Source organism: Aythya ferina, assembly GCF_964211825.1.
Source record: "Aythya ferina genome assembly, chromosome: Z".
Classification (NCBI taxonomy): Eukaryota; Metazoa; Chordata; class Aves; order Anseriformes; family Anatidae; genus Aythya; species Aythya ferina.
Window position 1 is genome coordinate 33,956,109 of NC_140299.1, and position 12,370 is coordinate 33,968,478.

The 12,370-nt window shown below is 36.9% G+C and overlaps 1 long non-coding RNA gene across 1 annotated transcript; it reads left to right on the plus strand.

Moving 5' to 3' along the window:
• Positions 1-3,158: 3,158 nt before the first annotated feature.
• On the plus strand, positions 3,159-6,691 carry LOC311427400. Its single transcript, XR_014687336.1, has 3 exons — positions 3,159-3,226; positions 5,040-5,084; positions 6,655-6,691. It is a non-coding gene; the product is annotated as an uncharacterized lncRNA (long non-coding RNA).
• Positions 6,692-12,370: the final 5,679 nt, after the last annotated feature.

A 12,370-nucleotide genomic window follows, 5' to 3' on the forward strand; every position in this document is an offset into this window, starting at 1 on the left:
TGATCAGCTCAAAGTCGGCCCTCCAGAAGTCCAATACAATGGTTTTACTGGTCCCCTTCCTGGCCTCGCCAAGAATAGAGAACTCCACCATTTCGTGGTCACTCTGCCCAAGACAGTTTCCGACCACCACATCTCCCACCAGTCCTTCTCTGTTTGTGAAGAGAAGATCTAGCGGGGCGCCACCCCTTGTAGGCTCACTAACCAGCTGCATCAGGAAGCTATCTTCCACCTGGGAAGGCGGGGCCGGAAGGGGAGGGCATCGCCTGCAAGGTTGAGCAGGGACCTGTTTCCATTCCTCCTCAACTCCCAGATCCCCTCCCTCTGCCCGACGGCAACAGGGCAAGGGATCCACCCCCATTTGGGGTGTCTCACCCTGGTGCCTGCCCTTCAGGCCGCACAGGGAGTTGCTCCACCAGTCTATCTCCCGCTCGCACTCCCTGATAGCCCTCAACCTCTCCACCTCCTCCTTGAGTTCTGCCACCATGCGGATCAGGTCATCCACCTGCTGGCACCTCACGCACACAGTTTCTCTGCCTCCCGCCGATGGCATCAACAGGCTCAGACACTTCCCGCATCCAGTGACCTGAACTGCTGCATTTTTGGATGGGCAGTCGGTCTGGGTGTGTACTGTCTTCCTGGAAAGAGCACCATGCCTGGTGGAGACCATTGCAGCCTAGTTAACGGGAGGCTGTCGTTACAGGAGGTGTTTATATGGGCGGGGGGGAATGCTCTGCCCTTCCTGCTCACCCTGCCTGCGCAAACTGCTGTGCTAACTGCTGCACCACTCTCTTCTGATGCGCCACGCCCTGTTTGCCCACCCTGTTCGCCATGCTCCTGGTCACTAGCGCTCCCTATGGGCAGCTTTTGAATGGCTGGGGAGGGGGCGCTATACTTCCTTCCCTTATTACTAATATGCCTTTCTCCCCATCCATTTAGATTATAAAACTGTTCATAGTGAAAGAATCAGACTAGTGGGATCCATTTTGTTCCAGATATAGAAGTTTTGCAGGCAAAAAGAGTAATTAAAAACAAAACAAAACAAAACAAAAACAAACAAACAAACAGAGAATTAAACTCACAGAACTCTGCACACACACAAAAATAATAGTATAATTTGCTATCCATTGGCCTTTAAGAGTAGGCTGATGAAGGCATCTAGTTGTAATTCTGCTCTCTGTTACCCTAGTCATCCCCAGGTCTGCCAGGGCATGAGTTCTAAGCTTGGAAGCTTGGAGCTGGTGAATGGAGTGGGAAATCCATTTGTATGTAAGTAACTGCCTTTCCTTAGAAGTGCAGTAATACAGAACTGAAAATGACAACTCTTCTTCTGTACATGCAATAGAATATATATTGTCTACACTGTATGTACTATATCTATAATATATATATGCTGTCCTTATAAAATAGGGAAATAAGGAACATAACATAAGTACCAGCAGAATAGTCAGGCTTATTTATGGTACAAAACACTGCCTTAGGTTGGTTCAGATAATGTCTTAGCTGTTTAATATTACTCTGACAAATTTAGACCTGTTAAAGTTCCTAGTGCTGTTTTATGCTATACCTTTTAAAGACTGCCTAAAGAGACAATAAGAAGTCTTATGGTGCTTAAAATATGGAAGAAAAAAAAAAGTTTCAAAAAGATTTAAAAAAAAATAAAATAAATAAAGATCACTGGCAATGTATGTGGAGACAGTAAGGGGTTAATCAAGGGCAAAGTAAGTAAGTCTTCTACCTCTTCCTTCTCAATACTCTTTAAATAGCTAAAGACTTTTTTATCCTTAAATTATGTTAAAGGAGACTAAAATTAGTTGTTTATCACTTTTGTTTTCGTTTCCTTTTTTTTTTTTTTTTTGCATTTGGCTTAACAAATTGTAATACATGCATTTTTTTGCTTATTGCATAACATTCTTTTGATTGAAAAAAAAAAGGGGGGGAGAGGGGAATTCAGTAGCTCTACGTACAAAAGCAATGTCAGAAAAACATTTAGCTACAAGCAATCATCGTTTACCTTCAAAATGAACATTGCCAGAACCACGTAACCTCTACCAGTGCCAGCCTGGAAGCAATTCCAGTGGAAAATCTTGCTTAGGTTCTTCCTATGAGGTATGTACCTCATTTTCACAACAAGTGAAAAGCCAACAGATCTTCACTATGTTGTACAGAATTTTAAAAAATGGGGTTCTACCCTCTTATCTGTTCATCCAGGCCAACAAAAAGAAAACACTTAGAGATAGCATTTATCATTAGAACTGAAGGAAAAAAAATAAAAGAAAAAAGTAAATTTTTTATATTCTACTTGGTTTTACTGCTCAAATCTTTCTGTTGGAATGTAACTCTAAGAATCATGGGACAATTAAGCAGGCTGCATAATTAACAGTCTTTCTCAAACTTTGGCTCTTCAGTGACTGCAGATGGGCACTCCTGCAAAGTCTTAAGAGTCTTTATCAAGATATGGACCTGAACATTTGTGGAGTTGGAGTCTGTGGACTTGACTCCCGCAAAATACCTTGGATTAACAATGCAAAAGGAACCCAGGAACTTGGGACAGAAGCAGCTAAATTTACCAGGCCAAGTAAAAAATAATCTCCCAATAAGCTCAGTTAGATGCCAGGGAGCTTATTTCATGCCTTTGTATCCAAAGCTAGTGGTATCTCCTCTCTCCTTTTATTAAGAAGTTGTGTTACAGGATGTGGAGAAAATTGTGGAGTCTGTACATCAAGACTTACATTGATGTTATTTTTTAATTTTTACTTTTTACAAGAGGCTGAAGAAAAAAAAAGGGGGGGGGGGGGTTGGTTTTGTGTAGGTAGTTATGTTCTGACCACATATTCCTATGCATTTGGGACATCAGAGTCACTGTCAGACATCAGAGTGAAACACTTACCGCATGCAGAGGAGAAAGGAAAATAATTTTCTTTTAGATAATCAAAAATATACATGGATAAAATACTTCCCTAAGAATCAAAAACTGACCACCAGAATAATAGATGCCAAGTATTCCAATTAAATCTAAGAGCATATATTTACAAACAAAACCCATGCTTGTGTTTTTCCCCTTTCAGTTCCCTTTTTAGATGATGCACTTGGGACAGAGATGACTAGTACATGCTCTGATTTCAACTGCAGACAGCAATCCTGCTAATTAAATTGCATATGTCATAAGAAGAGTTACTGAAGATCCCAGAAACTCACAGCATCCTCTGCCATTAGCAGAAAATGACTGGTGAGATTTTATCTTTCCCTAATAAATTTCAGTTAAAGCTTGATTTTAATTAGAAAACCCAGGAGAATTAGGTCCAATTCATTCTTGTTCTGCATATGGTTGAGCTGATCACAGTCCAAGAACGGGAATAAGCCTGAACAAAAGACTACACAATAAATACATGTGCAGTCAGCTTTGGGCTATCAATGGTTAGATTATCTGGACTAGTCAGTGCCTAGTGCCACAAAGTAGTAAGCAAGGTGCACCATACTCTCAGGCTCTGCTATCCATGTTACTTCTAATTCAGTCTTTGTTCTGGACAGAAATCAGTTTAAAAGCGCCTTTTTTCCCCCCCTAAGGTTGGTGTACCAAGATAGTATTTTTAGACTGATATACACACACTCTGTATGAGTGATACCTCTGTTTTTACACAGGCATTTCATTCATTCCCATCCATATTCCCTAGGATGATTGAATCAACTGTTTCCTTTCCAGTGTTATTTTAATTAAGTTAACTCTGGTTTGCAGTCTGATAGCAAACTTTTCCATGCCAAGTAAATAAGAATCTCACTCTCAGTTCTAGTTACCATCCACGTTAACTTTTCTTAACATTGATGGGAGCATTCTGCACTACTTAACAGAGGAGACGGATAAATTTTCTACATTGCTGGTGTAGGATTACCGTGCATTTTAAACTTTATTCTGTTCAGTCCATATAAATCAAGGCTAAACCCACCCAGGTCAAGGTAAAGTAATATTGACAAGAGAATCAGGGTCTCTGTGTACAATTTGTTCCTCTCCCACATCAAAAGCATGCCATGGTGACTCAGCTCCTTGTCATTACAAGAATATACCATGAACATGTATAGTGTTGATGTGATACACAACACTATCACATCAAATCAGCTGAGAAAAACAGAAAAGGGAAATTGATAGCCAGTTGCCACTGCCAGAGAGATTAATTCCAGGGGCTGCACATCTGGATCTTGCAGCTGCCAAGCTTGTAGGAACTGACTGCTTCCAATCCTGGAATAATCAGAGGTGAAATAACAGAAGTAGTACCATCCCTGTACAATCAGTGATATGGAAAATATACTTCTTACTCTTCACTAGGGTGAGATTTTGTCCGTTTTCTCAGCATTTGTATGATGCAAATTTGTTTTCTGACATTGAAAGAACTAGAACTCAGAACGAAGTTTTCTTTAAAACAAACAAACAAACAAACACTTAAATCCTCATTATGTCTGACTGACACAACTCCATTGCTAGAGCTGGTCTGAACATGTTCCCCCTTCTGTTCCCCCCCCTCCCCCACCTTTTGTTCATTTCCTTATACCCTGAAAAACCATAATGGAACCCCATATATTTCCAATTAGATAACAACATTATTCAGCAAAGGTTATTAACCTAAAATTAAGTAAGAATTAAAAATAAATAGATGCTTTTTCTCACAATTCCATTTAATCAAGTGTTAATGCAAAAGAAATAAAACAAGCTTGTGAAAACTATTCAGCTATTAGTGTCCTCAGAGTAACTTCTGATTTATAACTGTTATGAAATCTGAATCAGACCACCAGAATGGCCTTGCAACTACTTCCAGTGTACACTCATACTGCTATTTCAGAGGAGTTAGGGACAAAACACATGAGATTTGTGACTTTGTTGTTCTTTTCTAAATCAGATCAGTTACCTCCAAATATGCATCCATTATATCTAGTAATTACAAACATATTTTGATCAAGGGAGATGTACTTCTGTAAAATAAATATTCACTTTCAATATTTGTGTCTTTTTTTTTTTTTTTTCCTGCTTTCGTAATATCCTGAATGATCAGAAGTCCCATCTATGAATCAGTAGGAATAAGCACCAGTATTGTGAGGTGGGTAAAGGCTGTGAATGGTTTCTTGGAACCTATTTAGAATTCTCAGATGTCCTGTAAGTGGATCTTTCTCTCTGTGATGTCAGCAGCTGGAAGATCCTCCTATCTGGGTTACAACTGCTGTTTCTAGCTGTGTTTGCATCTTAGCAATGATCCTATTTTACATTGTAACATCTATCATCCCCTTACACATCCACTGAATAATACTTGGCATTTTTAGTATACTTTACAGACTTTAATCAACACTCACGATGCCACTATGTACAGTGGCAAGTGTATAGATGAAACTGTATGAAATTAGGATAATGACATTAACTCCCAGAAGCTGGACTCAATGATCCTTATGGGTCCCTTCCAACTCAGGATATTTTATGATTCTATGATTCTAGAAAGCAGTACATAGCCCTGATCTGACTTAAGAAGGGCTACATACCAAATCAATGGCTATGAAAAGAATACTGGATGTAGATGGATACACAGTTATGGCAATTTAACTTGTTATACCAGTAGAAACTTAGAAATATTTCCAGGCTGTTTTATCAACACATGCATTTCGCATTTAATCTCAATTTATTTCATCTCGTCAAGCCTGATTCCCAATAATCAAGAGGCTAGAAATTATGAATCAGTTTTATCCTCTCCACAAGTACTTGGAGCATTAAAGTGTTATCCTTATTTAAAAGACAAAACCAAAAACAAAAAAAAGCCACCAAATAAACAGACAAACAAACAAAACCCAACTAAATTTATACCAGACCAGCCAGCATTGGTGAAACAAGATGGGGATTTTATTTTATGCCTTCAGAATATCAGTTCTGTGATTTGGCTAAACCAAAGACCACTTTTTAATATTTATGGAGATTGGGTGGCTTTTAGCTGTTGTTGTCTGTTTGTTTTAATTCACATTCAGATTGTTGTTTCATAGCTTTATTACGAATTAATGGAGAGAATGAAAGCTGCTCGATTCTCTGTGTAAAGGATTTTCTGTAACATTTCTAGTTAAAAAGTCTCATGTAAAATCTCAGAAGGACAATGCCAATATTTATTCCAGTTTAATTAGAGGAGCATCTCAAAAACTGCTTAATCAGAAAACACAGTAGAAGTTACATGAAAAAATATTGACAAGTGGATAACGGGCTACTTGTATTAAACTGGATTAAAAAGTGCAAACAAAAGATGGATCTTACAGCAGCTAAGGTCAAGCAGGAACAAGGTGTATGAGTTCCTTTAGATACATGTGCTGAGACTGGGATATCTTGTTTCTGTTGGCGGGAAAGTTGAACATACACAATGGATTACATAGGCCAACCATATTTGCCTATGGCAGGCGGTGTTTTTTCTATGAAACCCAGAACATTAAGCAAGGTCAGGACTGTGAAACTTACAGCTGAGGATTCTCACTTATTTCTAAAACATGAATACCTGTAAAGACGTCTTTGATACTGTGACCAAGGATCCTAAAAGAGCAGACCAGTATTATCTCAGGGATATGACTTTTCAATTCTCTCCTTATTGGAAGTCACGGCTACTAATCATGACAAGCATGTTTGTTTTCTTTATCTTCTGCCAGACACTTATTTTTCCTATGTAAAAGAAATGACCCTATCAAAAGTTAGAGGACATGAGGAAGTCAGCATTTAGGATCTCCAGCAGTTGTTCATGTTTGATCTGAAGAAATGAAAGCCACCCTCTAAGGAAATAGTCACAATATCTTTTTAAGCTACTGTAGGGCAGAGTGAAGAAAATACCTCTGCTACCTCTGCTGGAGACAGTTTTGGTCCTGTGTTCACCCATGGGTACCTATGTAGTTTACATTTATTCACAATCAAAACAGTATTAACAGCAATAGTCTGACACCTAATATTCTCAGCTACCTTTCTCAACGACACAGCATGAACTAATTAGCCTCTGTGTTTTTCTGCTTCAAAGGCCATTTGCTTCACACATCTGATTAACAGCACTTCTTCTCGGCATCAATATTATGTACTTTCCTTCTACTTCTTTCTTCTGATACTTGCTAGAGGTAGCGTCCCTCCTGCTGCAGACAAATGAGAAAATGTCCTGGTTTCAGTTAGAACAGAGTTAATTTTCTTCCTAGTAGCTGGTAGAATGTTATGTTTTGGCTTAGGATGAGAAGAGTGCTGATAACATGCCAATGATTTAACTGTTGCAGAGCAGTGCTTATACCAAGCCAAGGACGTCTCAGCTTCTCACTCTGTCCTGCCAATGGGCAGGCTGGGGGTGCAGTAAGAGCTGGGAGGGGACAGACCCAGGACAGCTGACCCAAACTAGCCAAAGGGGTATTCCATACCATCTGACATCATGCTAAACAATATATAGGGGTGGCTAGCTGAGGGAGGAGGGCCAGACTGCTTGGGGTTAGGCTGGGCATCGGTCAGCAGGTGGTGAGCAATTGCATTGTGCATCACTTGTTTTGTACACATTATTAGTAGTAGTACTATTATCATCATTATTGTTATTATTATTATTGTTATTATTTTCCTGTCTTAATAAACTGTCTGTATCTCAGCTCACAGCCTTCATTTTCCCATCTCTCTCCCCCACCCCATCCCAGAGTGGGAGGTGGGAGGGTGAGCAAACAGCTGTGTGGTGTTTAGCTGCCGGCTGGGTTAAACCACGACAGAAAAATAGGAATTATTTTGAAGAGATGACATTTGAAGAAGAAAGTTGAAAACCATGTGGTCATTTCACCATCACCTAGTTTTGGTTATCACTTTCTGCAATATGATGGCCATCATCTATCTTCACAGACACTGAAGCAGCTCCTATTGTGTATCTATACCAGAAGAGAATTAGGTTCAGTGACATAGTTCCAAATGAAATTAACAAGAAGGTTGCCAATTGTCTTTTTCTGTTTCATTTATTACATGGTTTATCTTACATTTTTGCCCCATGAATTACACCTAAATTGTGTTCTTTTTCAGAAGAAGATTGTAAAAATGGTGTGTATGCAATAAAACTCTGTCATGTTTGTACTGACTTACATATGATCTTTTTTTGTTTGTTTGTTGTTTGTGTTGTTTTATTTTTGAACATAAATTCTTTTTGTCATTATTTTATAGGAACTGATACAGCTAGGGAACAGTAAATTCATTTCTTTTATGATTCATGTATTATCAATAGAATTGTTAAGTAAGTGTTAACAGTTGAAGATCTTTATTTGATACAGATAAAGGAATTAAATATGTCAGAAAAAAACTACTTATGCTTTATTTTTATAGAGACTATTTTAAAAAATTACTCTTTCGTCATTGACTACAAATTACATGCACATTAAATAGTAAAATCTTACCTTCTGTTCAGTGAGAAACGTGCAGATGCATCTGATTTCAAACAGTGAATAGATTTCATTTAAAAATGGGAGAGCAACTGCTTTCATCATATTTCATCATAGTTCATCATATTGCTTGTCAGAGCAAATTCTATATTCAGAAGGATTTGGACTGAGAAGCACTGTTTAGGATGTTTCTGTTATCCCTGTAAGTCTCTCTGACTAACAATTGTGCTTGCTTTGGACAGAGTTAACTTCTGTGCACTTCAAATACATGTATTACATTAATTCACTTCTAGAGAACAGACTCATTTTTCTTGTTACCCACCAGTGACTTCAGAGAGCAATAACTCACAAAAAAAAAGTGGGGTACGGAAAGCCAAAGGCTTTGTAGTAAAAATACCCCACAAGATACTGTGCAACATTTCTATCCTATTTCCTCAACAGTGCTTGGACTGGACACCTAACCTGAAACAGGTTGCTGTTCAACAGTCATTGTAGAATGAACTCACAGCAAAACTTCTACTTGTTAGTTCTATAAATATTTCTAATTTATTTTTGTCCCTAGTTACCTTCCTTTCCATCATGTCATTTACTCACTGTAGCAAGTCATCCTGCTTGGAACTCAGTACAAGTTTTAGCAATGCCAGCATGACATACCAGAACAACCAGAAGTATCACTTAAACCTATCATCAGTGCAAACTGTAGCAAGTGACAGTCTTGCTGGTATAAAACTTCCACAAAGTTCAGAGCATCAATTATATTGTAGACAATCATCACTCAATTACATTGTTGATCTGTTTGCATTTTCTAAAAGCTAAAGATAAAATTAAGAAAAAAATATTCTTTTTGGATTTGTACTATTCAACACTGTATCCAGGGAATATTTTTAGGATTCAGGAAGTACTTTACTGTTTGAAGCATGTGCATTAAACCTCATAAATCATTTTTAGAAAACAGAACAAAATGAATGAATAAATAAGTAAATAAATAAATATTGCACGTACAGAGCAATAGTTCTCGTGTAATACTTCAAGCATTTGGGATTTTAAGATTTGTCCAAAAGAGGTCATAAACCTCAGTTTTAATTGCTAACTGTTCTTTTTTATTATTATTATTATTATTATTATTATTATTATTATTATTATTATTATTATTTTTGTCTGTGGGGACACTCTTCCAAAACCAGCAATCTTTCTGGGCTTTTTCTGTGTTTTAAATTTGCTTAACATATGGTGCAGGGGGTGTGATTTCTGGCTTGATTAGGTAAGGCTTTTACCTTTCAGCAAAACTGTTTAGGTGTGTATTATTACATTTACCTTGAGGCATGTAAATATCACACCCAGTTCCTTTGCAACATGAGCCTTAACTGAAAAAGAAATAAAACATCCTTCAAGGGGGAAGAGGGCTGAATGTTTACCTGAAAGTAATATCTTCAGGGAACTCTACATATAAGTAACTTTCCATCCTCAAGGCAAGCACTGTGTCCATTTGACTAGATGTGAATAAAAACAGTCTTGAATCAAAGTAGTCATTATACTTGGGGCTTTTTCCTCTTAAAATGTTTGCAAATTGAGCATGATAGTAGAATTGAGTTTCTTAATTGTAACCTTTCCAAATATATTCATGAAGTGTTTTGGTCTACCAGATCTCATGATAAATGCTTAAGGACAGCATTTCAGCAAGCATTTGTTCTTGAATCCAGTATTCAGTCTGTGCAAATGGTGATGTGTGTAGTCTCTGTTCCCAGTAAGAGGACTTTCATCTTACAAGCAGAAACAGTGGGGAAAAAACAACAACAACAACAATAAAACACCCATTTCTCAAGAGAAGAGAGAATGAAACCCACTTTAAAGGGAGATGAGAGTCAATAAAGCAGTCCAACATATTTTTGATACTTAGAATATTTTTCCTATATATTCCTAAACAGGAAAGAGTATAATATTAACTTAAATACAAGGATACCAGATTTTAAAATACTTGATTTCTTTCCCAATAAAAGAAAGATATAAAACAAATTTATTAGCTGCTTAATAGACTTTATGTTTGCTTTTCTCATCACATTCCAACCGAGTAACTGGGTGTAAGAAGATTAGATATAACCAAAGACTTCACCAAAACCAACAGAAAATACCTGCATTTGCCTTCGAATATTTTCTAGGACTGGTTTCAATCTTCCCTGATCATTGCCAAAAAAACAACCAACCAACCAACCAAACAAACAAACAAAAACAAACAAACAAAAAACAAAACAAAACAAAACAAAAAAAAAAAACCTAAAAACTAAAAAACACCTGTGTGTCTTTGTTGCTTTATTGTTGTTTTCATTTCAGATCCTATAGTTGGGCAATAATTTAGTTGTTGGGCAGTTGAGTAAATAGCATGATGTAAGATGCTATAAATATTTAAAAGTTGTGATGAAGTATATGAATTCTCAAAACCCTCAGAACAATTCTTAGTGGCTAACTGTAAGCATCTACAATTACAAATGTTGACCTTGGTTTACGTGTGGCAGGTTTAAACTCCTCATCAATCACATGTTCTTAAAATACCTACTAACCACTCAATGTCTGTTAGGTATATAATAAATGCTAAAGTATCTACTAAAATCTGGTAGATTTTTCTGTCTTAAAATCTGTTAATTTTCTCATTACTAAAACTGCTGAGAATGGCTTCATTACCTGAAGATAAAATAACATTTTTATAGCAGTTTATATGTGTTGATAATACATATTTTGCACATTTATATTTTTATTGGTCTGTATAAAGACTTTTGTATTTCTTTAAGTCATGCTTTCAGCTTTCTCTTTTCATCAGGAAGTCTGAAATTTTAGCATAAATCAAAAGAGGTCAATTAATTTTTCTCCTGGAGTTGTAATACTATGTAAAAATCAGCAAATTAAAGGCTCTGTTCTAGTACTATTGCTTCCTATGATTTCACTACATCTCTGTGTTAATAAAGCTGAAGCTCCTGAAAACAATTATCTTTACTTTCTTTTTTACCTATTAATATATGTACAGTGTATTACAGTGAACTACTATGTGTATCTATCTCAGAAATATATTTCTAATAGATGAAATATATCAGAAATATATAGAAATATATTAGAAATAATATATATTAGAAATATATTTCTAATAGATTTCTAATAGATTTCTAATTTCTAAATAGATTCAGAAAGGAGGTGGAAGGGAGCTTGGTTTGGGTTTTGATGCACAAAGACTGGTAGAAGAATATTCTTCAGATATTAAGGATGCCTTTTGATGTTCTTGTGAATTTCCCATCCAATTAGTCTGACACTGTAAGACACATTTACTCTTTCTCAATATTTCCTAAGATTCATTCCTTAATTTTCATGGCCTGTGCTCCCAGAATAATTCGTGTGCCTCTGAATAACAAAATAGAGCTGGGCCTTTGAATCTGCTATGATGCCATTGTCATATCACAAAAACTAAAAGCACCAGTTGATTTTCATTTCTGCTTTAGATCATAAGCCAGGGGAAAAAAAAAAAACAAACAAACAAACAAACAAAAAAAACAGATCATTAAAGAAATTGTGAAAGTTGTTTTTCCACTTGTATTCCACATGTAACACACAGCACTACATGTTAATGGATTTATCATATCAGCATCACACCAAATTCTTCTGCAGCAGCCAGTCTGTTCTTTCACTCAAGTGGCAGTGTCATCTAATCTTGGTCATTCTGTAGCACATGCAAAGATTACACCAGTTCACTAATATCTCACACTTGACTGGTATTCTCCTCTCATTTCTGTTTTGTGTGGAGAAGTACTGTCATTACAAACTATGACCTACAAGACTTCTCTGGTTGCTTCATTGCACACTAGGATACTTCTCATACTAAGGGTTGGGTTGTTTAGTACTAAATTCTAGACTGCGATTATAAATGCCATATATGCATAGTCTGAATGTGTGATGGCTGCTTATCTGCCAGCATGATCTGCAATAAGAAGGGTTATTGGTATAGTAT